The 25,275-nt window shown below is 38.3% G+C and overlaps 1 protein-coding gene and 1 long non-coding RNA gene across 2 annotated transcripts in view; both read left to right on the top strand.

Annotated features, from left to right (window-relative positions):
• The window catches only part of LDB2 (LIM domain binding 2), a 395,745-nt gene that overhangs the window by 45,811 nt on the left and 324,659 nt on the right, over positions 1 to 25,275 (top strand). The gene's annotated exons all lie outside the window — the stretch shown is intronic.
• LOC134172839 (uncharacterized) lies at positions 2,821 to 12,323 on the top strand. Its single transcript, XR_009968035.1, has 2 exons — positions 2,821 to 2,982; positions 11,639 to 12,323. It is a non-coding gene; the product is annotated as an uncharacterized LOC134172839 (long non-coding RNA).

The raw sequence follows: 25,275 nt of genomic DNA, 5'->3' as shown, positions 1-25,275 counted from the left end.
ACATTAATATGTGAAAGCAGCACTTTGGCATGGCTGGTCAATGAACAAAGCCTTTATGACCTGCCTTGTTAAATTGAACCAGAGAGACTGATCAGCTTGTATTTTGCTACCTTCTTTGATATATTATGTTAAAGATGAAGAAAAGTGCTAAAGGGCCAATACACAATTGTGCTAAATATTGCTGAACTACAGCAGCAAACAAAATGAGAGATTTTGAAGACTTTTTAAAGGCCCCAGGCTTTGATAGTGTAAAATGAAATGACATGAAGCAATGAAGTAGCTTAAGTGAATTCCTAATGCTTGAACAAATCTAAACTTTTATCGCTTTCTGTATGATGGAGTTGGATACTCTAGAGTTCCAACTAATTTTTCCATCTTCTGTTTAAGCAGAGAATCACAGTATATTAGCTACTCTCTACTACGGAATCAACCAGATACATACTGAGAAGAGCAAATGCAGTGTAGTCTTCTCAGCCATTAGTAGGGTATATATAGTCTGCTCCATTTGGAGAAAGTTACCATCACAGGAAGGTGGTTTGAAATGAATAATATAGTATAGATTTGTGTTGTAGCTCACTTTGCAGTAAGTTTCCTATATAGACAAGTGCTATCAGCAACCTTGTAGCTTAGATAAGTCATCTTGAGTTTTGGCTTCTGTACTGACATATGTTTAAACTTTATCAGGGTAGCAGTTCATCTCTTCCTTACAATGTGACGCCACACTCATAAAAACCAGGAAAGGAATGAATATATAACCTTGTGTCAAATTCTTCATGGGGATGGTCTGCTTCATCCGCTCACCTGCCACCTTCCATACACACTTTGAAGGAGCAAAAGAAAAATGCCATCTTTTTCATGCTATGCCAATAATTACTGGAGGGGTCCCTCACGACCCTTCTGACTGTGTTAATCCTTATCTTTTAAAGTCATTTTCATTATAAATAACTGTAGTTCTGCTTCTGCTGTTTTAGTATGAAGCTGCTGTAGGGACAATTTTTGAAGACTCCTGGCTTCATTCTTAGCTGTGGTCCGTGGCCTTTTCATAGCAGAGACTTTAATCAGTTTTGAAATTCAGCCCTCTGTTCCATGAGGAATATGCTGAATAATAGCAGCATATCATTGTCACAACAGCTTGCAGGCAGATTCAGGGAGACAACCCTGTTTTCTTTTCACATACCTGCATATATTTCTTTCCAATATCTTGAGACCCAAAAGGACCAAAAAAATATTTTTCTTTTCCAAAGACATGGAGGAAAAGGGTATGCTTTAGGTCCTGTATCTCTGTGAACAATCACTGGTGGATGGTATTTTTCAAAAAGAGAACATAGATTGTGTAGGAAATTACAATGTGACTCCATCTTGCTACATACAAATTTTAATGTTACATACTTAAGTTTTACATACTTCTAGTAAAAGCATTGCAGGCAAAGATGGGTGGTCTGACTTTGGAAAGTAAATAACCATGAAAATGAGAACTAAGAATAAAAGGCTTACTTATGAGTCTGGAAAAGAAGTTGGAGGTAGCCACCTGTTTGTCCACATCAGTATTAAGAAGGTGCCTCTAACTGACATGCCACTGAAGTGAAACAGAACAGCAAGCAGAGTGTTCAGGAGTTGCAAGATCATTTCATTACAAAACATGCAAAGACCATAGAATTCAATGGAGGAAAATACAGTAATTTGGAGACACTGGTGTTAAGCTTTTCAAGGACACTGAGAAAACAAGTGACCGATGTGAACTTCCGGAAAGTTCCACTAAGCGTTTCAGTCAGCATTTCCTAAAGCATAAGACACCAAGTACCTTTCAGCTGCAAAATAGGCACTGATCTAGAAAATTTGTTTCAGTAAATTAGTAACACAGGAAAGTAAGCTTACACTTACTTTGACAAGAGACCTATTTTATCGTCATGCGTATGTTGGGGCATGGACCTATTTTAAAAAATGTCTAATCAGAAAATATTTATTCAGAGTCCTGTATTTCCTCTGTAGCTCATTTAGGAGTTAAATGGCTTAAGGGCAAATTTTGCAGTGGTCCACAGAACGACTGGATATTTTTAGTGAATTAACTCAGGAGAATTTACAAAGCTCTGAATTCTGACACCTTCTACTGGAACTAATTGTAATCATAGCTCTTTACTAAGTTTTCAGAACAATATACATAAATATCATCCTTCATCTCTCAGACTTGTTCTCTACCTCTATATTCCCAATAAACAAGACATAGCAAACTTGCATATTTATTGATGTAGCTGTTTATTGCTCCATAATCTGCAAACAGGAAGCACCTGGGAGATTAAATCTCAGAGTAGGTTGTTAAGAGGGCAAGAAATGTGAGAACCTGACAAATTAGAAGGCAGAAGGTGAGTGGTGGTATACTGAGGCCATATAAGGCATTGGAATTATGAATCAAGCTGGTGACTGGCAGGTTTCTTGCTTGGCTATAGGAGTGTGATGAAAATTAGTGGAAAGTAGTGATTCAGAAAACATGATTTAGAAATGTCTCTGCTTGTGAAAAGGGAAGGCTTGACTACATCCTGGATGTGTCTGAGAATGCATCTTCTAGACTTTTGTAAGTCAAACTTCTGGTGGTTTTATACTTGCTTATTGTTAATCAGGATGAAAAGATATGGAAGCAGCTTTTTGATCTCCAGATAATTATTTTCCACTAATTATTGAAATATGGAGGTTTGTGGTTAGAATATGACACCCTTTTGCTGTTGGAAAAAATATATTTTTAGGATAGTTTTCAAAAGCACCCATATAACTGTTAGGATTTATTTTCTTTTTTAGGCTAGAGTTTTTAAGTGAATAGGCTTTTTAACTGTGTTTCAGCTTGCTTTCTATTAAAGAAAGATTTTTCACCAGCTGACCCTGCATTAATCTAAGCAATGAAAGACTTTAATCAGATGCTGCAGTGTGCCCATTTCCTGCAGGCTTCTAACAAGAATTGGAACCTGCTGGAAGCAGAAGCTGACTTTCTTGGTAAGTTTTTGTTCAAAGTGAGCAGAAGATTTCAGGAGTGGCAGCTTGTATTCCCCTGCAGGAGCTGAACCCCTACTTCACTAGAGCAAAAAATAATGCAGAAACACAAACTGAAATCAAAGGTTAAGGGATTAAAGCCTGACAATAAAAAGGGGGGCTGAGGGGGGGTATTAATGCAGGTTTGATGGACCCTGCTCTTTAGAATCAGATGCCTTTTACTTCAGACACTCCTACCTGCTTGCAGAGCTTGGTGGTATAGACTGCCTGCAGTGAAAGGTGCTCCAGCATTCCCTGCTTCTACCTAGATAGCCAAAACAGGCTGTTTGCCTTAATATTAATCTTTTCCATCACAGAACAACTAATAGTTGCTTAGCCTTACCTGCTCCCAAATAAATGATTCAGCTAATCATCTGAATCCCCAAAAGAACCCAAACTCATCTCTAGAAGTTAGGGAATCTGAATTTTGAGTAGTCTATGTTCCGATCAGTATTATTTTCATTATAGTTAACATTCTCTGCCCACCCTCCATAAAAATCAGTGAATGTATTCCTTTGTAATATATTCGAAGGAAAAAAAGCCCAACCTGTATTTTGAAGGGTTTTATGTGCTAGTGGCATTATAAGATTTATTTTTTCTTTGGAAGAAGGAAAACAGTATACAGTTCCCTAACATCAGCTCTATCCCAGTGCATTTCACTGGTCCTCAAAACGAAGAAGATTTGTATTCCCAGTCCCCCACTTGAAGCAATATTTGTTGAATAACACCACCCTACCCCTTCAGAACAACCACAGACACAAAACACCCCTCCCAAAACCCCTCAGATTTTACAGCTTGGAGATTAGTACACATAAAATAGACATTGTTGAGTCTAGCCAGTGTCAGAAAAAAAATGGTGGAACCAAGGGTAAGAGATGCAGAAAGAGCACTTGTGCCTGTAAATTTAGTGGAAGGGAAATGGCAATAACAATATTCTAATTGCAAGATATTCCTTTTAATTTGCAAGTGCTAGCACTGGAGCTGGTCAAAGACTAGCCTAGAAAAAGCCCCTCCTTGCATGTCCTGCTTACTCAGCTCAGTGCAGCAGCTGTTCCAATAAGCAATTTGATGTTTAGCACCTGAGAATTTGCTCTCTCCTTCAGCCAGGATTGCAAGCTCAACAAAATGTATAAAAGCATGAAGTTTCATAACTCTTTCTCCCTAATGCAATAGCCATAGAAAATCTGGGTTATGGTGCATTCATTAGCTTTTTAGTAAGATTAGTTTTTATATTTTGAGGCTTTCTTTTTCTTCTCAACACGATGAAATCTCTTCTGTGTGTCCAAAAGGAAGTATTTAAGAGAAAATGAAGGGATGGGGGAAGAGGGACAGGGGTGCTTCCATTCATCCCAAAACTACCAGTCAGATGCCAGCACTTGTAATGAATGCAGAATGCAGAGCTACTTTAGCCACTCCAGCCAGTGAGTTGGATTTATTCAAAGCTTGGCTCAGATGCCTCTATACAAATGCCTGTATTGTGGGGAATAAACAAGAGGAATTAGAGATGTGTGCACATCTATGGGAAATGATATCATTGGTATCATTGAAATATGGTGGGATGGATCCTATGACTGGAGTGCTGGAGTGGAAAGTCATAGGCTCTTAAAGAAAGACAGGCTGGGCAGATGGGGAGGGGGTATAGCTATTTATGTCAATGATAGGCTAGAGAGTATGGAACTCTGGCTGGAGACGGGTGATGAGCCAACAGAGAGCTTGTGGGCCAGGATCAAAAGGAGAACAGCAGTAGGGGACATTACTGCGGGGGCCTGCTACAAGCCACCAGCTCAGGAGGACGCTGCGGATACAGCCCCCTATAGGCAGATAGGAGCAGCTTCACGTTCACAGGCTCTTGTCCTCATGGGACTTCAACAACCCTGATACCTGTTAGAGGGATGGTACAGCTCGGCACAAGAAATCAAGGAGGTTCCTCAATTGTGTGAAAGACAACTTCCTGTTGCAAGTGACAGAAGAGCCAACAAGGAGAGTGGCCATTTTGCTTACGCAGCAGGGAGGGGCCTGGTTGGGAATGTGATGCTCCAGGGCAGCCTTGGCTGCAGCAATCATGAGATGATGGAGTTCAAGATCCTCAGGGCAATGAGAATGGCACGCAGCAAGCTCACTGCCCTGGACTTCAGGAGAGCAGACTGTGGCCTCTTCAGGAGCCTGCTTAGTAAATTTTCATGGGATAAAGCCCTAGAGGGCAGGGGGAGCCAAGACTGCTGGTTGGAACTAGGTGATCTTAAGGTCCTTTCCAACCCAAACTATTCTATGATTCTAAGAGTATTAAAGAAAGAAAGGGCTGATTCTTACCTTCTGATAGCTTCCCAAAGAGAAACATTCGTTGCTTGTAGCCTGCAACTAGCAGGTAACTATTATATGCAGATAAAAATGATGGAATAGAAGATTTGTCTTCATTGTCTTTTCCAATGTATTTATTTCTCACGTTTTCAGAACCTTAAGCTCACATAAATTAAACCTACTGTTGAGTGGACTTCTCTGCAAGCTGTTAGGTTTACTCTTCCAGTTTTGCCAGCTCCAGGATGTATTGTATAAATCTAACTGTATTTATCTCAAATTCCTGGAGTCATGTGACATATTTCTTTGTCATTACTGCATCAGAAAGGTTGATTTAAACACATCACTTAGAAAAATACATACTTCTGGTATAAAAACAATATTTTATATTTTGTCCATATTGTATTAATTCTCTCCAAAGAATGGCATTGCTTCCCTAAATCCAACACACTGTCCACCAATTCCATCTTTTCCTGGTTACAGTTTTAGGGTAGTTCTCTGCTGCTTCTATCCAGATTCCTCGGTAATGTGATAGCTCAGCTTGTCTCTTGGGAGCTGCGATTCCTGGGAGTTGGAGGACATCGCCTGAGAAACAAGTAAGGTTCTGTGGAAAGTACGAGATGTCAGAGAAGCTCCACCAAAGAACACCTTCAAGTGTGGTTAGATCCTTCTTCTCAAGTGGATGTCCTAATAAGTCTGAGTACAGAAGAGAGCTCTGTTTGTTGCCAAGCATTAAGTATCTGTGGGATGGGCAGGGTCTGAAGGAGGAAGAGGTAAATGAGGAGGGAAAAGACTGTGTTAATCTCTCACTGGATGCAGCAGTTATTTCTCAAATGTTGCATTGCTTTTTATCTTAACTGTTTAGCAGTCATGAGAAGTACAAAGTTACACCATGAACGAATTCTGATGGGAATGAGAGCATAAAAACTCCGGTAATGTATCATCAGTTTCTTCTATGATTTACTGCTAAAAAGGAATATTTCAGAAGCTTTACAAGCAAGAAGACATTGCTGTCTGCTCTGTGGCTGTTGCTCTCAGAAAAATCTTAATGTGCACCAGAAGAGATCAAAGCAAACCCATCCTTGCATTCGAATAAAAAGATGGGTTTGGAGCTTGACAACTGATTTACCAGGATTAATTAGATTACTGGGCCTGTGTTCTGTGGGGCTCTAAGGCACTGTGGAGAAAAGGTTTGAAAGCTGAAGATGAGGTTCTCAGTGATGGCTGGGTGTGTGCAAATGAAAAATGGAAACCAAAGAGAAGGTGAAAAGAGACCTGATGTTGCTACCAATGTGGGTGGAACTAAACAGAGATTAGGGACCAAACTATGCAGGATCTCTTTCTCTCTGAAGAGAGATTAAGAACTCTTTATCATCCAATTCCTGTCAGTCCCCATGGGCTTTCTTGATATGTGAGGAAATTTATATTCATTTCCTCAAGACAAAGACTTGGTTAGTTTTTCATCAGAAATAAGTTGCAAAATGCATATAAAGTACCTTTTTCTTTCTCTTTCCTATTGGAAGATATCACAGATGTGTAATTTGCTTGAAATTCTTCTGTCTTCTGTCTCCTCTCTAGATTTCAGTGAGAGTTTGCTTTTTCAATTGATTTTGTCACAGGAGGCACTTTCTGATATGCCGCCTGTAGCAAAGGACTACTGTCTGAGAGGGGGGCGATTCTGAGAGAGAATTTGGAAGCCAAGATTTTTTATGTTTGGAATTATTTTAGAACAAAAGGGCAACAAGAATTTTAGAACAAAAATTGTCTTCTGTATTTGTGCACTTTTAAGTCTGATATTCCTGAATGTCTTTGCTTGAATGGTATAAGACGGTCCCAAAACAAGAATCAGAACAGTATGTGTTAGCACACTTGTTTATATGTGTTATCTGAGTACTGATAAATGTGGTATTGGGACAAAATTTCATAGACTTGGTCCTACCTAATTCTGGACATTTTGTTTTTCATTTGTGGCTCGTTCTATTCTTCTTCCTTTGTCTTGTCTATTCAGACTATAACTTTCTTGGAGGGGATTATCCTTTATTATGATGATTGCACAGGGATGAAGCTATCAGAAATCCATTTCTCTTGAGGGTTTTCTAGACAGTGCTGTTAAAAATGAAGTCATCTAGCATTCAGGTACAGTCTGGTTTTACTTCTTCAGTGCCTTTGGAGACAAAAGCATTTTATATCTATATGCAGGTAACAGTCTTTGAAATTTTGTGGATCTCATTATTAATTCCATGGACATGTGTGTGCTACCTGTATGTTCAGTGTTTTGTGGTCATGAAACATTAAAAATACAGACTGTTGTAGAGAGGGTTGTCAGCTGAGTCAGGCAATACAAACAACACAGGCAGTGTATTCACCAAGGATGGAAAGTTCCTTATACGGGGGAGGGGGAGAAAGGGAGTGTTTAGTTAAATTAGTTGAAATGACAACATGTTTGGAATGAAATGTGATTCAATGGCTAATTAAGATTAATCAAATGGGCATGACATGCCTTCATCTGGTAATGAGGTTTATGCAGATGTGTACTGTTTTCTCTGTACCATTGATCCCAAGTACGCATCACCAGCTGAAACATGTAGAATTTGGTATTAGAATTAGCTCTAACCTCACTGGTTTGTTGTAAAAAAAGTTTACTTTTGTCTGAAACTAAACAGCTACTCAAAATTGCAGGGAGGAGCTGCTGTTTATCTTAGGAATCTCCTTTCATTTTCTGCCTGTGCCAATTCTAAACTTGAAGTTCTCTGTGTGTGCGCATGGTGCCAGATGACACGGGTTAAATGTCAGCACTGTAGCAGTTAACTTCATTTAAGGGACCTCTAGTAATGATAGCTATTGATCCACTGGTCAACATAGCTCAAAGGCAAGATCAACTTCAATGCTTTTCCTTTCTCCTGCCCTCTCATTTACAGTAAAGTTGCCCTTGGACATCACTTTCACACTTGAGGATGAAACCTACTTATTGGTAAAGCACCCTGTGCACTTATCAGATTTTACTGCTGTATTATTGTTACAGATTTGCACCTGGAATTTTCACAAGAATAAATTTTTAATATGACTTGAAAATATCCACAAGAATTGTTCATAACACTTCAGATGCACGGATCTTACCCGTAGGTAAAATGTTGTGTAGAGTTAAGGTGCTTATATGTTCAATATGGGATAGGTGCTAGTAGAAAAAAGAAGATGTAGAGTGTTATTACAAAATAATGACTAAGTAGTTATGCTGTATAGACTCACAGTATTTATGTTGATTACCATAATATTACAATATTAAGTTTTTTTCAACTTTATAAATATTTTCCAAAGTGAACTGACAGATAACTCAAATTGACATTTGGTTTTTAAAGAATCCAGAGTGATCCTAAGTAAACCAACAGGCTTTGGTTCTTCATTTTATGAAGCACATTAAAACTGAATTAAAAGTGATTTTCCTCTTGTGTGTTGTGTATGTATGGATGTGTATATTATGTATTATGCATATATAAAGAAAAGTGTACTTAATGGTTTAAATAGTGATGGACAAATTAATGACAAACCCCACCCAAATCCACCATCACTCTGTTTCTCAGCAGCAAATATACGGATGCCCAAGGGTATTTTAGAAAAGTAACATTACATGTTTTGATGCTGTTGGCTACAGTCAGAATACTGACAGGACTAGACAGATCTCTAATGTAAGTGCTTTTCACCATTATTCCGGAAGGTGAAATATAGCCCCCTCACCCAGCAGATGGAAATTAAGCCAAAACCAACATAGTTTCAATGAACACCTACTCTTAAGACCAGAGAAACAAACATACTGGGAATTTCGAGACATTTGCTTGGCTGGACTAGGGAAGAAAATCTGAGAAAATATCATAGAATCATAGAATGGTTTGGGTTGGAAGAGACCTTAAAGATCATCTAATTCCAAAACCCCTGACACGGGCAGGCGCACCTTCCACTAGCCTTCTACAGGCTGAAGAAGCCCAACTTTCTCAGCCTGTCTCCATAGGAGAGAAGGTCCAGCCTGCTGATCATCTCTGTGGCCTCCTCTGGAGTTTCTTCAGCAGGTCCACATCCCTCTTGTACTGGGGCTCCCAGAGCTGAGTGCAGTACTCCAGTGGGGTCTCATAAGAGCAGAGTAGAGGGGCACAATCACCTCCATTGACCTGCTGGTCACGCTCCTTTTGATGCAGCCCAGGATAAGTTTGACTTTTTGGGCTCCAGGTGCACACTGTTTGCTCCTGTTGAGGTTCTACTCAACCAACACCTCAAGTCTTCGCTTGGGGCTGCTTTCAATCCATTCTCTGCCCATATGCTGTATTTGTGTTTAGGATTGACCGCCCCCCCCCCCTTTTTTTTTTCCCCCCATCTTAATCTTGAAAGAAAACACAAATTATGAAAATCTGAATCTATTTTAAATTTTTCTACCACTAAAATAATCTTCATCATGGAGTGAAGTCTGCATGTGGAAGCAGAATCAGCTGTTTATATGGTTAACTGGAGTAATTCAGAAACTAATCGCTGCTGAATGATTTTCATCTTGAATGCTTATTATACAGTTTGAAACTTAAAAGATTCGAATGGTTATTTTTGCTAAATCCTGCTGAATAACAAATGTTGTATGTAAAATCATTATGCTAAATAATTGTTGTAAAAGACAAAAATATCTATCAAACAGTAAAAAATGTAACCTGTTAATTTCAAAAGGTTCCTGCACAGGACTGCCTGGAATGCAGTATAACATCTGTAAATGCTTTGAATGCCTGGGACCCCTTCTGAGAACAGACATGGACTTTGTCCTGGAAAAGCCTTTTTTATTTAAAATGTGACATGGAGAGACAAATCAAGTGAGAGAGAAGGATGATGACTTGTAATTTTGATTGATTAATATGGTAAGCATGTCAGAATGTCCCGTGGAGCCACACAGTGCCTTAATGAAGGATTAATTTATACTGAGCCATAAACTAAAGATAAAAAAAATTGCTGTGAAATGCTAATAAAAGTTTTCTTCCAAAGTTTCCATGTTCCATGGCTGAAGAGTGATTAAAAAGTTGAAATGGAACGGAAGAAAGAAAATAATGGAAATCCAAAATAATGCAAAACCAGAGCTGTCAGTACTAAGGATGCTAATGACCTTACTGCTAAGTCACCAGCTTGCAGATCCCTTGTACTTCCTAAATTTTTCCTCTTCTGTAAAGATCCCATCAAAACAAATGGTTTTGAGCTAAGGTGAGAGTGGGGTTAATAATCTGATCAAGAAAGAAGAGATAAACCTCAGTTAAGCTAAGATTCAAAAGAATAAATCTAGGGATCAACACTATGGTGACTAACAGCAGAAAATGGTCTCCCTAAAAGGGAGAGAAGTAGTATAGACTTCGGCTGTAAATGCTGGCCTAGCATTTAACCAGACTGAAAAAGAAAACCAGCCTCAAACTAATTGATCTGGAGGGGTAAAGCTTCATTTATTAAGAAAGCCCCAGTGTCCCCAGTAAAAAACCCCTCAGTACTCAATCAACAACTCAGCTGTTGGCTGTAAAACACAAGGAACAGATGATTGCGATTGCCAGTATGTTTCAAACAGAGTCAGGAAAGGCGCTGTAAAAAAAGCCCGAAGTAGCAGAGCTCGTAGCTTGTTTTTGTCTAAAAGAGAAGAAATTTAAAGAGAAACTAAAATAAAAAGTCAGACGTAAGAGTAAAACTGCTGTGTTTGCAGTATTTAGTAATGTTGGGTGCATTTGTCCTGTAAGAACAGGAGCTAAAACCTCTCAAACTAAAAAATATTTATAAACAGCAGTTCTTTCAGAAATTCCAATACAGAGATATATCTTGAATTTTTTATCTTAACGTCAAAGCCACTGTTGCTTATGTGGTATGAGCTATGCATTCCCAATGGTAGCTTGAGCATCCATTTGCATTCATGGGGTCAGTAATGTCTCTGCCTGTTTGCTTTAGTAGACGCAAAGAGAAATGCTAATAGATGGGCTTAGCAAATGTTAACCTTACAAAATGCCTTGACATACACAAAAATGATTTGGTGCTTGACCCTATAATGTAGTCTGGACATGAAGTATTGTATTAGCCAAAAAAAAAAAAAAACAAAAAAACCCCTACATTTTGCTGCTGCAAAGTGAACTGTGTTTGAAAACCACTGAAACTGACCCAAGACTTGGCTCAATGCACTGTGGTCTCAAGGGGAGTATGTGTTGCCTGGTAAACTGAAGCAAAAGCACTCATCCTTTAACTATTGACCTTCTGAAATGCAGCATGGTTATTCTCCAAAAGGTTAATTACTTTCAAAGAATGAAGTGGGTTTTATTTTTTTTTCTAACAGTTCTAAAAATGAGAACCTTCGTAAAGAAGACTGTCATGAGACCAGTCTCTCTGAATGGATATGGGCATTCTGGCACCGAAGCATCAAAGGGCTATACCTGAGGGCTGTGTGGGACAGTTTCTTGCTGGCAGAACAGAGATTGGCCTCTGAGAGGCAAACAAGGAAAGACGACCAGCTGAATACTCTGTGTCAGGAAATTACTCACTTCTGTGCAGTAATCTGCTTTCTTGTCTTTGTCCCTCATATTAGTGCACTGGATTTTTCAGAAACATCTCTGGGACTAAAGTAATTTGTTTGTGACCTTTTTTTTTGAGAGATAGCTGACTTTGTTCACACTTCTTCATGGAAACCAATAGGAGACTGTTCTATTAAGTTCAGCTGCTAAATATACTGACTTCTTAATATACTTCATAAAATGGAGACATTACCAGTGACATCAGGAGATGAGTGATCTCTGGATCCTTTTGGTTCCTGTGTGCACTGTTAAAAAAAGGAAGTATTTGGCCTGGCAGCCACTTCAAATTTCTTTCTCCTTCCCTGTTTAAATCAGACCTGACCTCTCTAAAATAGATTGAGCAGAAGAAAACAGGCACTGCTGCAGCCTGGCTGGGGAAAATCAATGTCTTCTTGACTATGGGGGGGGGGAGGAGGGAAAGGGGGGGAAGAAAAAAGAAGAAAATAAAAAGAGGAAAAAGATAAAACAAATAAATAAAACCAACTCCCAAACCGTCCTGTGACTTTGAGTTTCACAGCCTTTGCCCAGCTGGGCAGCCATAGGGTAGAATTTGCAGTACCACTTTTGGGAAAGGTCCAAGCACTGGGACTGCTACTGAAGGAAGAACTTCCTCATTGGGGGCATCCTCCACAGCTGCACATTCAGGACAGCAGCATTAAAGATCTTTTTTTTTAACATGAATATGTTATTAATTCAAAAATACCAGATTGAAAAGAAGGATCTCCTGTAGTTAACAAAACAATTGCCTGAACTATAAAACTTGCAGTATTTTGGTCTTAATTAAACCAGTTTTTACTTTATAGAGATTCAGAATTATAGTGTCTTTTTCTTTTTGTTTGTTTTGCTTGTCTGTTTATGTTAACATATCCCAAACCTGACACTGAAGCACATGTAAAGGCTGGGGATAAAAGGTCTTGGCTGTGGAATGAACTTTCAGGAGATTAGGTGAACTGAAAATCTGACCATCTTTAAGAAAGGCTTTAAAACCAGAACATCACTCACAAAACCAAGCACTCACGCTTCTTAATAATCATAATTTTCTAAAATCTCAACAAGAGCAGAGCTTTTCCACAGCCTGAACAGACAGAAGGGCCAGAAATTCCACATGGTTTACCAGAGACATCATTAACGCTGATCTGTTTTCTGTAGAAACATTCACATTCTCCAATGGTTGGTGACAGTACAAACACTGAGATCAGAGGAAGAGGTTTTTTAATGCAATAAGAAGTTTTATTTTTTTTATTGGCTTGCCTTTTAGTACAAACTCTGTAGGCTTTCACAAAGACTGATCACTTACAGCATAAGGGAGGCTGAAGCCTTGTGCTGGATGAAATAATTTTGAAATGTCTGACTCTGATACATATAAAAAAGACAAGAGTCTGATGACTTTTTTATAGAATTATTTTAAGCAGAATTACGTTTTCTTAAATATTTTATAGCAGGAAAGTGAAACTGAATGTGAAAAACATTTGGCTTAGAGCCAAGTCCTTTCTCCAGGGTCATGGCTTTATAGCTAAACTTAATGTAGAATTATTTCATGGATGCCGGGAAAAAGAATCCTTCAACTTGCTGAACAGCAGCAAAATTATTCTGTACTTGTAACCTCAGGCTTCTGCTGCAGCTCTGTGGAAGTTAATATGTGCTGGACCTGCTCTTGCCTCCCATTGTCCTCTCCTGCCCACCCCACCTCAGCACAAGATCTGATGCAAAGAAAGTTCAAAGGAGGATAATGAGGCAATTTTGCAGATGCTTAATGGCACTGCTCCAAGTGTGGGCAGTAGCATGGAAAAAATGCAAAGGTGTTTATTTGAAAAGATACCAAATAGGCAGGATAGACTGATCTAATGGATCAGGTCCATTTGCCATCTCAGCTGTGAACTGAAGACTGGGGAAGTGGTGATGGAATGGTGTGCATCAGACAGTGTGTCAGATAAAGATGGAAAAAATATTGCATAATGTCTAATATCACATTTAAAATAATATGACCAAGCTTCTAACTGAGTTGTGTTAAGGAGGAAGAGAAGGTCCTATCTAGTTCAGCTGAACTCTACAGCCAGTCCCTTAGTAGGGTAACAAGTAGCTTCATATTAATTTAACAAATAACCCCATTAGAACTGCAGGATAAGCAAGTACAAAAAATTAAAAAGCTAAGGCAGACCTCCAAAGAGCTTTGAGATTAGCTGGTATGTGTGTGCATGTATGTGCATTTATATGAATTTTTTGCATGTGCTTCCAGAGTTTAGATATATCGGTTTATTTTGGTGTGCCTTTTGATTTTGAATATCTCTGTCTAGCTCCCAAGTGCTGGTCTTGTAGGTTTATCAGCCATTTTGGTCTGCCTGATGTTGTGAGCCTTCCAAAAGTATAATTAACTCTGTGCCTCTCCCAACCTGCAGATCATTGCAACAGAACTGACATCTGCCTGTCCTCAATCCTGGTGCCCATTCTGAGAGGATTGAAGCTTCCCTTACTACAGACAAACAGCGTAGGTCCCATATTAGTTCCATCTTTAGACCCAGAAGATCTTACATTCTGCTTTCCAATATATTAATTTCTCTGTTTCAGTAGTTCCCCTTTTCAGCTTCACCATTGCCCTTCTTTCAGGCCCTGGGTTTCTCCAGTTCCTTGAAAAGCCTTAAAGTGGTTGGCTCCTCAAGCTCTCCATAAAGCCTGACTTTAGAGAGGGCAGGAGAAAGGACTTTATTTCTCAACAAAAACAGACAAAGGTGGGAAGAGAACCTTAAAACGCTGAGCTGCTTCTGCTGTCTGATACGGTCTGTCCTCCAGTGAGAAACGCATCAGCCTCTGGAAGGTTTGTTTGGAGAGGGTAACTACACTAACCTTGTGCATCAGACCTGCTTCTCTGCTTGACTTGTCATAAATTCCCATCTATCCCTCCAGTTATCAGCAAAAGTTTTGCTAGGTTTGGAGCTTTTCTTACAGCTAGATTAGTTTGTCTCTGCCTGAGCTCGCACAGGAATTGTTGCGGAGTTCTGGAGCCTTTATATGGTATGAGATCTGTGTTAAAGCCCAGTAAAACTTCTCAGTTTTACAGGGCATGGTAGAGCTTTCAAAAAGGAGATGCAGCTCAGGAGGAGCTCAAGATCTGTCTGTAAGGCATTTTGTTATGTGGACACTTTTGGGTGTACTAAGTAGAGCAAGCAAACCTACATTTAGAGAGAAGAGCTGAAAAATGTCAGTCAGTCTTAATTGCTGTATATTTTCCTGTGTGTAAGAACAGCAGAGTTATTACTGCAAGAGCAAAACCATTTCCTTTTCTGATAAACAAAGCAGGCATAAGCTAAAGGAAAATCATTAGGTGGCCCAACCTGTGTAATGTTAGATTTGTACACATTGTGTACATCAGATGCACACTGCAGGGGTATAATGTGGTGTATTTAAGCAGCAAGCATTGTCACAAGACTGCCCACAGTAAAGAACTTCAAGGAGTCTAGAGATGCAGTAATATGCAGTTGGATGAATAGCTCAGTAGTTACACATATGGAATAAAAAGTGATCGTAAGTGGAGCTATTTCAATTTAGGTAAAGTATTAAATGGGGTTCCAGGGGATCAATACTTGAATTTGTCCTGTTTCTAATCTATAAAAATGCCCTAGGTGAAAAACCTAACTGCAAACTCATACAGTTTTCGGTGAAATAAACATAGAAGAAGGTGGAGTACAGAACAGTCAATGAGCAAATGTAACTTTGAACTAGGTCAGCATATAGCAAACAGAATCTGTTAAAGAATATATAGCCAAGCAGATGGGATTTCAGCGCTGGGTAAATCTTGACAGGAATAGAACTGTATTTGGTTAAGAAAAATTTAGAAAGGAACACAAATGAATTGTGGTAGAAGGCATGAAGAATCTGGTCAATCTGGTCATGTAGGTAGGCTGAAATGTGGGAGATTGGCTCTCAAAGTATAGTGGCAGAAAGTAATGTTTCATCTCCAGCAAAGGAAAGCAAAAACACTTGCAAACTCCAGGCACTTTTGGAAAAAGCAATTCCAAATTAATTTAAACGTGAAATCTGATCCAGCTTACTCTGCACCCTGGAGAAAGCTGGGGAAGTCTGAGATGAGTGCTGGCAAAATCTGCTGCTGACCAATTTAAAAAACCTCCAGTGATCTGTCCCGAAAACCCGAGCCAGAATCAGCTGTATTCACAATGCCTTCCAGCACACCCTAGCAAGGGGGCTTGGAAGAAACAAAAGGAAGTGTCAGAATGTTTATCTCAACATTTAAAAGTATTACATAAACCAGCTTTCCCTGGGGATTATTCACCTTACCCAATTTGCTTATGTGCCTTGCCAAGTTAATACTTTTCCTATTTGTTATTTTTGTTATATGGATTTATATTTCTGTCATTTTCCTTTGTGTTAGTTGTAGCTCTGTCAAAAATTGCCCTGAGTTTGCAGTCATACACTTCTGCTGTTTTCCCTCAGTTTAAAACGTAATCTACATAAACCTAAGTATCTTTTATGTGATCAAACTCTGTTTCCAGATACAACTGGGTATTGACTGCAATTCATACATGAGTATGAAAAAAATTGTTGGGCTTTTTATTGTTGCACATGCATATGAGCTTTCATGTTTTTATGTTTTTAATATGTTACTATTACAATAACCTCTTACATCATGAAAATATTTGAAATAAATTATATTCATTTCCTTCTACCAGCAGTTCTTGTTCAGCAGGTGGTAAAAATGCTCCATTTTTACATATCTGCTCCTTACTAGGTAACTTAGCTGTAAATAAGGTATGATCTCGATCTTTCTCTCTCTTTTATTTCTTCTATTTTTAAAACAATGCACAGTGTGTGTACTCACTCTGTTACCTGATTTTCTCTTCTATGCCCAGAACAATGTGTCTCTTGGGCTCCTCTTTTGGCTTCTGTCATAAAGTAAGAGAAACGTTCTACAGGCAATGGAATTATTTGTGTTTTGTTTTCTGGGGTGAATTTTGTCTCAGATTGGTTCAGACTCTTCTTTAATCTTTGTGGCTGCTCATTACCTGCTTGATGAGACTGAATGCAGTATGAGTTTTTAACATGGAAACAATTCCTTCTTTTGCACTGATGTTATTGCAATTTCTTTCTCACCCATGTGCTTAGTGCTTAGTTCCCTCCCCAGAGGGAACAGTCATTCCTGTAAGCTGTATTTTTCACCTATTTATGTTCTATTACCTGTTTCTAACTACTCCCTGGTGCATGGGCTGGGCTGATGAACAAGAAAAGGATGTCCTGCTTGATTAAAATTGGGTTATAGACTATTCACCTGTATAGGAGCAGTGAACTGGCAGAGGTGATGTTTTCTTGTCAGCAGCCCATGTTGCTGGAGCTTGCAAACTACTGTGAGTGATAAAATCCATTTCATTTATTTAATTCCATCTCCTACCTCTTTCTGGTTTTGCAGCTTACATTAACTGTCATAATGGGTATTAACTTTGAAATTCCCCCCTAACCATCTTCATGACATATTTCTTCAGTTTTGTGTCCTTAATTGTGACTTCAGTGTCAGAGAACTGCTTAACTTTCATAATCCCATGTTCTTCATTATGTATTGGACAGATATGGTTGTGTTGTAGATTCTAATTGCTTAGTTCAGGGTTAATTCCGTGTTTTCCAGTGAACACTCAGATTTTCTTCCAGATCTCAATTACAATCTTATCTCATATCTGGTCCTAGTTAGACTTGCAAAATTGGTTTAGATTGATCACAACCCCCTCTGTAATTTCACATTCTTCTGTGCCCTGATTAAAAGCACATACTTCATGTGTTTCATTTTTACAAGGAATGCAGTGCTTCTCAAATTTCTGGTACAGTTTCATTGTTAGACTTATATGTCCAAGATAGCTGAAAACTATTAAACATTTGTGCTCTGATTCAGCCAGTGCTATGTGAAAAATCAGACCACCTCCTGTGTGTCTTATTTTTTTGGCTTCTCTTCTTTGCAAGTACATCTGAAGTGCTGTTTGAACTTCCTTATGTTTTTCCTTTTTGTAGGTATTTCCCGCTCTCATCGTGCTTTTAGTTACTTCATTTTCCACTGACGGTATAATTTAAAAACCAGAAATTTCATTATTGCATCAGTCTGAAATCAGAGTCAAGTGTCTGGGCATAGTGCAGGCTATCACAGCAGCTTGAGCAGACCTAACTGCAAGAAGCTTCCACCTTCAGAGAAGTCTTTGTCCTTATCCTTAAAGCTGGGCTGTACAGTCTTGCAGCCACCCTGCTGTGTTACCAGCACACACCTATTCAGTCAGCCCGGCCAGTCTGACTGAAAGACAATCAAGAAGTTTACATTTTCCTGTTACATGAGTGAGATTGTCTGTGTGAACAGGCAGAAGGAAGATCTGGCAAATATGCATCTGCAAAGGAGCAAGGGTGATACAACTGCATCTTTCTGCAGTGGTTTGCAGTTAGATCAGATTAGACTAACCTTGAAATCACACCTACAGACCTTCATCTTCCAGCGTTTCAGTTACAGCTGCTTCTTTGTTGCACACATGGGATTGTAGGAACAAATAACTTCTTCAGTGACTGCCATTTGTCTGGCTGTGCCTTTCATTGCAGCATCGTCTCTCTGCTGAATAACTCTGGACTGTTACAAGCAAAAGCATAGTTAACACTGGCAAACTCCCAAGAAACTTTAGTTTTCTTGGTTTTGAGCTCTTTATTTTGAGCTCTATTTTATTTTATTTTATTTTATTTTATTTTATTTTATTTTATTTTATTTTACCTTTTTAATCTCAGGACAGTATTTTTGTACTGGGGCTCAATCAAGTAGAAAAATGGCCTCCAAACTGAGAACAGGGCAAATTATTACTTCTTAGCTTGGAGACTTTTATCTGATAGAGCATATTTGGAAGTAAAAGACTCATAGAAACAAAATCTTCGTTTTTCCTGCCCTGATTCTTACAGAACAGCTAAAGATACACATGATCCAATTAATGCAGTGTTTTCCACAGTAAAGAAAAATGAATTAAAAATTCCCTATTTTCTCATAGCATTTGTATTTCTACTGAAACATGGCTGAGTTTATCCATGAAATACAAAGGTTAAAGAGTTCCACTGCTTCTGAATGTGCTTCTAAATGTTAAAAAGCAACTTTTACTATTCTATTAATAAAATTAAATGCAAGTCATAGAAAAAAACACAAACAACAAAACCAAGAGCAAGCTGATGTGTTTAGATGGGCATTTGAACCAAAGCAAGGAAAAGCAAAACAAATAATGAAAAATGGTTTTGTTCTGAACCACTTTTTATAGCTATTATGAAATATACTCTTTTTGGGGTTCTGAATCCTTTTCTCCTTAATCTTAAATAGCAGATCTCTCAACTTAGTTGATACCCAGATCATGGTGGGAGGAGCTGTGTTCTGCAGTCACAGTTGCAGCTGGGAAAAGTAGAACTTCTCATGAGACTCCTTTGAACACAGCACTCCATCTGTTTCATAATACAGCCTATTTCTAGGGCCACATGTGAGACACAGCTGGTTGGAGGTCTAAGTGGTATTGTCTGGCATAGGGGGTTCCTGGAGCTGGAGAGAGAGAAGCCTCTGTGTTGAACTGTGAATGCACAAGTTGCCAGCATCACAGCAGGGGACAATGCAAAGGGCTCTGGAAAGGAAATCCTGCTGCACAGAAACTTAACAGGCAACATTCAAGGGGTGTTTCTAACCAGTAAATCAGTGGGATTCTAGAACAGTTTCCAGTAGGATTAGTGGGATAAGAAACCTAACTGATATCAAGTTTTATAAGCTTAAGAAACTTATAAATGATATAATTATACATTATTATTATTATATAGAAGCAGGGAATAGGACTTGGTGATTGAAGGTGTTCCTGCTAGGTTTGAGTTCTAAAGACATTTTCTCAATTTCAATATACAGGTGGAATGGGGAAAAGGAAAGAAACAACCTTTGAAACCTTCAGTACATCTGAATAGGCTTCCTCATAGAAACTGCAACTGAAGTTTAACTCTGGAACATAAAAATGCTTATTGATGATTTCAGTACTGATGGATACACCAACAACTGTTATGGAACGCTCACATCCTTCATCTTGAATCTATCATGTCTGCTTAGGACCTGAAAACATAAGCTACAAACTGCTGGGTTACCAGGCCACTTTAATTTTACCAGCAACCTGTGCTGCTGTAATGTAAATGATGCATCAGCCTGGCCAAGGCGAATCTGGGGGGAGTGTAAAATAAACAGAACTGTATGTAGAAGAAGAAATTCCATGGTGAATTGTCAGTTTTCATGTTTAATTAAAAAGCTTCTGATTCATGTGAAGCTGCTGCAGAATTCTTAGTTCACTGCTCTAGAATTACATAAGAAATCAGGCAATTCAGATAGAATTAGTATTTTATTGGTGTGGGGTTTCAGCCTTGACTATTCAATCTGGCTTCTCTCCTGTGAACTATAAGAGAATTTTTAGTATTGGGGTTGCTCTCTGGTGAGAAAATCTATAAGTAAGCCTTAAGTATTTCACAAAAAGGAGTGAAAGGAAGGGAGGGAAAATCAACAGATACAGTTTGGGCCATGCTGATGTCAGAACTTGATTAGAAATGTGCCAAATGCTCATCCTAAACGAAATGATAAAAAATTATTCTGAATTATACATATTAAAATTTAAAGTTATTTTAAACCAATTTTGAACATTATCTCAATATGGTCAAATATAGTTTAAGCTTTCTTTTAAAAAATACTGCTTTACCATGAGCATCTCTCAGAACAGTCCTTTATATTAAACGCAGAAAGCTTCTAAAAATGCTCTGATAGCAAGACTGTGAAGTGCAAGTTTACATGCAGTGTTGAAGATATTCATTAAAATTGTAATTAGACTCACGATTAAATTCAGCCGCAGTAGAAACTTTGTGTGTAAGTGTTGCTACAGGAAGAAACCTCCAGTCTGAAAATTAGTTCAGCAGTCTGAGCTATTTTAATTATGCAGAGTTGATTATCATTGGAGAAAGAAACCTTTATTACCACACCAGAATGCTGATTCCTTCCGCCCCCCAGCACACTGCCTGTTTTTCTGGGCTAGAGTGTGGTATGTTTTGATACCTAACAATGTTCCGTGTAAATAATAAGAAAGTTAATCCGAGTAAGTTCAGGATCCCAGTATTAACATTTTATTAAATGACCATTCGGATGATCATTAACTATAGCAGCTATCTTGGTTGTCATGTTAAAGTGGTAGCTTCTAGTTGCATACAGAAACTTGGATTTGTAATGAGATGTTTTTTAATCTACAGAATTTTACAAAGCTGCAATCCAAGGCAACATCTTGTTTCCATTTTTGCAAGCCCAAAGCTAGTGACAGAGATGCTGATGGATGGCTCTAACTGTCTAAAATGTTACAAATATACCTAAATTTGGCAAATCTGAGTATAGCAGAAGGAAATGTCCCTCCCCCTATTCATGTCTAATTTGATTATCGACAGAGTCCCCTATCTTAGCAGCAGATTTTATATATGAGTTGAGAAGAGCTCGATTCTCTGAAATGGAACTTGACTTTATTTCAAGTGAAAAAGCAGAGGGTGCAGCACACACTCTCCTTGCCAAACCCTTCATGCACATGTCCTAGTATGGTGTGGAGAGGATGAGTGTCTGTGTGAAGATTTTGGGGCAGGGTAATCCAATTGCAGCATTCTGCCTTGCTCCCTGGGAGACTCGCTTGGACTGCAGTGGCCAAAAAGGCAAAGTAGTTGTTACTCTGGCCTATAAGAGTTCTTCTGTCCATCCCCTAATTTTCATCCATTGTCCTGGAATTTAATTTCCAGGCTTCACACGCGTATTAGTCACTGCTATTTTGTTTTCAGGCATGTGAATTTTAGCAGTACCACCGGGATTCCTTTATTTCTGGATTTCTTTTTTCTTTTGCTTTGAGTCTGTTGCTTTTCAGAAGCATGTACGATCCCCAAATGTGCCAGATTTCTCTGAGCTGGTCTTTGTGTGTGTATCTGTGATTCTGTGAATCTTGGAGATGTCTAAATATTGAAATGTAAGGCATGTAAGGTATGAACTATTCCTTTCATTTGTCATAAAGAAATGGATATGTCAAAATAAATTGACAGCTTGCCAGATTAACAAACTTACAGCCCAACTACCTATTTAGGTACTCTGATATAATAAATGATACTTTTCCCCTATTCTGTATATATTAGTGCTTAGAAATATATATTTTATTTGAAAGCAAAACCTTTAAGGTGGAACTGGGTTAATACATCCAGGTGGGCTAATTCACATGGAAAGGCAAGACCAGACGAAAGGAAGGCTCCATAGCAAGGTGTGACGAGTTTGTTCCCTGATGTAATTCAAACCCGCAGTTCTCCATCCACTTGCTATTGTTACTGTTGCTAAAAAAAGAGAAAATCCTCAGCTAAGACATCAGACCCAATAGATCTCACACTGTTGTCACCTCTTACCCAGCTACATAAAACCAGAATGTGCTACTCTTCCTTTTTTTCTTTTTTTGAAAGAACAAGCTGCTTTTTGTGTCTGCCCTAAAATGGATGAGGTTTGGATGCACAAATTTAAGATTAATCCCTTATTTCTGTAAGTGTTGCTGCACAGCTATTTTTTGTAGTTATAATTATTTTCAATAATTTTCTATTGAGAATAGTAGTATCTGCTATCCACATATCGCTGATGGACCTGGCCTGTTATAAATGCTGTTTCACATTAGCCTTTTGCAGGGAGGGGAACAAACCTACAGCTCTGTGATCTGACTGAATTCTGTGCTGCTGGCTGATGTATTTTGAAAGGATAAGGAAGTTTATGGTACAGAGCCAGCCTGGGTGAATATCTGTGAACGTGATGCCTGGATAGTAACATGAATGATTTTTGGCAATAGTTGAATAGTGATTTTACTTTATTTTTCATTGCTAATGATGTTTCCAGGAACTGCTCTGGGATAACCCTATCCCTACATTAACTAAGGTTGGTTTGTTTATTTCTTTTAACACTAATAACACTATCACAGGTACCCAAGAGTACAAGAGTAATTTGTCCCCTCAGTCACTGGGAAGTCGCTGTTTACCTCTACTTGTGTTCCACAGGAAAGCAGGGGTTACATGTCCTCTTGTTAATTTGGCCAAGAAAAGGAATCCAGGGTAAGCAAACGGTTCCTTGCTCGCAGTTTGCTTTCCAGGCTGTATCGTACCTGCTGGGTAGTTCCCAATTGCATAAGACAGGCATGGGACTGTCCAGTGGGTATTCCTTAAAATCCTCTAGTCCATTGCTGAGAGGGGATTTTGAAGGATGGGGGGGAGGCTGGAGGAGTACAATAGAAGGCAGTGGAGTTGCACATCTCATTCTGGGTCTTGAAGTGTTTTCTGAAAGGTTTTCAGACTGTTGATCTCACTGGAAATCATTTCTACAGACATCTCAGTAGTTAATTTTATTTTATTTTTTTTTAACCTAAGTTTTACTTTTATGCAGTACAAAGTGCATGGTACTCGGGGTATTTTTATATTTCATTTACAGAATATATTTCTTCTTTCATGTCATTTTCTATCTTGCTGTGTTAGTCAGGGATAATCATGTATTTGTTGTGCTTCTGCTAGTTGCCAATTGTTGCTGTTGTATCTTTTTAGCACAATGGAGGCTCTTAGTCATATATCATCTCCTCAGTGTGCTTTTTCAAATACATGTTTTTTCCTTTATTCTGGCGACTAAGCAATCCCCTGTATTTATAATAATAGATGTATCTTCATTGAAATAGTCAATGCAGCAAAAATGTGAGTTTTAAGAAATATTAGTATAACATGATAAATATGAACCATACCAGGTTTGACAGTAACACAAGTGAAGATGTTCTTTAGTCTATCTCTTTGTCTTCTTAAACAGCTCTCTGCAGATCATGGTGGATGGATTGACATGAAAGTAATTTAAATAGCCATTTTTATTACTTATTTAAAGCCTGAAGAAGGAAAAACTTATTTTGAATAATACACTTTTAAGAGGCTATTTTCCCACCTCTTCTCTGCTGCTTTCTCAATGGTTAGTTCGTGGCAGTTGGTAGCCACTGAATTTGTATGTTGAAATTGCTATTGAGTGCTGATTTGCTGTAAAATATTGCCTTTATATTAAAAGAAATGCTTGCTGGTTACCCCTATACACATTATTTAAAGTCTTCATAAAGGAAGAAGCATATATTCAGATTATTATCTGAAGTATATTCAAGCATTGGATATTTTAGCATTTACTAATTCTAGGTATTTATATCTTGATCACCTTTTGGAGGTGATTGAACTTCAGTTCATAGATATAAAATAGTACTGTGAATTAAAAAAAAATCAGTTAATTTAAAAAACTCAAATGTGTAAGTAAGGAAGTTTATCAAAATATGTTTCACATATAAAATAAAATTATTTAACAAAATGAATGTTTTCTTCAATGAAGGAACTGATGTAATACCTTCTGGGGACTGAGTCTGCCAGGATTTAGAAATAGTAGACCTTATTCACTGCTGTCTAGTTCTAGTCCTAATCTTGGAGGAGGAAAATAGATTTATATATTTTTTAAATTTAGAGGTGGTTCCTCTGTCTGTCATTATCTAATCACAGAGTCTGCTACTTGAATAAGTAGAATTGAAGAGAACATCCTCTCTCCCTAGACTTCAGAGGCTACTGCAATAAATTCTGATTGAAAAAAACCCGCCCTGTAGTATTAAGTTTTTAATCAGACACTTTAACCCTGTTCTTGGATCTTTCACAAAGATTGTCATAACTTGAAATTTAATTTTAAATAAATTTATTTTTTAAATGAAAACATTATTTATTTGTAAAATATTAGTTTCACATAAATTGCCTAAACTTAGCTTCCTATTAGGTATAAATTTACTTTAATTCTTTTAGTTGCTCCTATATAGACTGGGACAGTACTGGTATTTACTGGAGTTAATGATAAATTAACACAAGGGCTAATAGAAATATTATGTGAGAAACATTCCTGCCTGCCTCTTAACTCCAACAAGAAAAAATGAACCAAAATCAGTGCCATGGACTTCTTTTGTTGTGTATCATTTTTACCTGGACTGTGTGTCATTCTGTCAAGATGTTGTTGGACATGCACTTGTACTAAAACAAGCAGATTTAAAATGGGCACACACAGTTTTCAGCCTCTAAACTGTGTTCTGTGAACAGGGGAGTGTTTTCTGTCCCCATGTGTATCAGGAGGATGTGGGGCATTTAACACACTTTCAACTTGCACATTAGTGGAATAAGTAAATACAGCTTTTACAAACCTTAATGATGTGTTTCTTGCTCAAAGATCCTTCCAGCTTGGGTCCATGATGATTAAGGGAAAATGTGCCTCCAACCATGTTCTGGCAACAGTTCTGACTTGGCGTGTTGGGCAAAAATGCCTGCAGTGAGGAAACTGTGGTAG

Source organism: Pezoporus occidentalis, unplaced genomic scaffold (genome assembly GCF_034315485.1).
Source record: "Pezoporus occidentalis ecotype Australia unplaced genomic scaffold, CSIRO_AGI_Poc_V1 ctg48, whole genome shotgun sequence".
NCBI classification, from domain to species: Eukaryota; Metazoa; Chordata; class Aves; order Psittaciformes; family Psittacidae; genus Pezoporus; species Pezoporus occidentalis.
The sequence above is the reverse complement of the archived record's forward strand: the minus strand, read 5'-3'. Positions and strand labels throughout refer to the sequence as shown.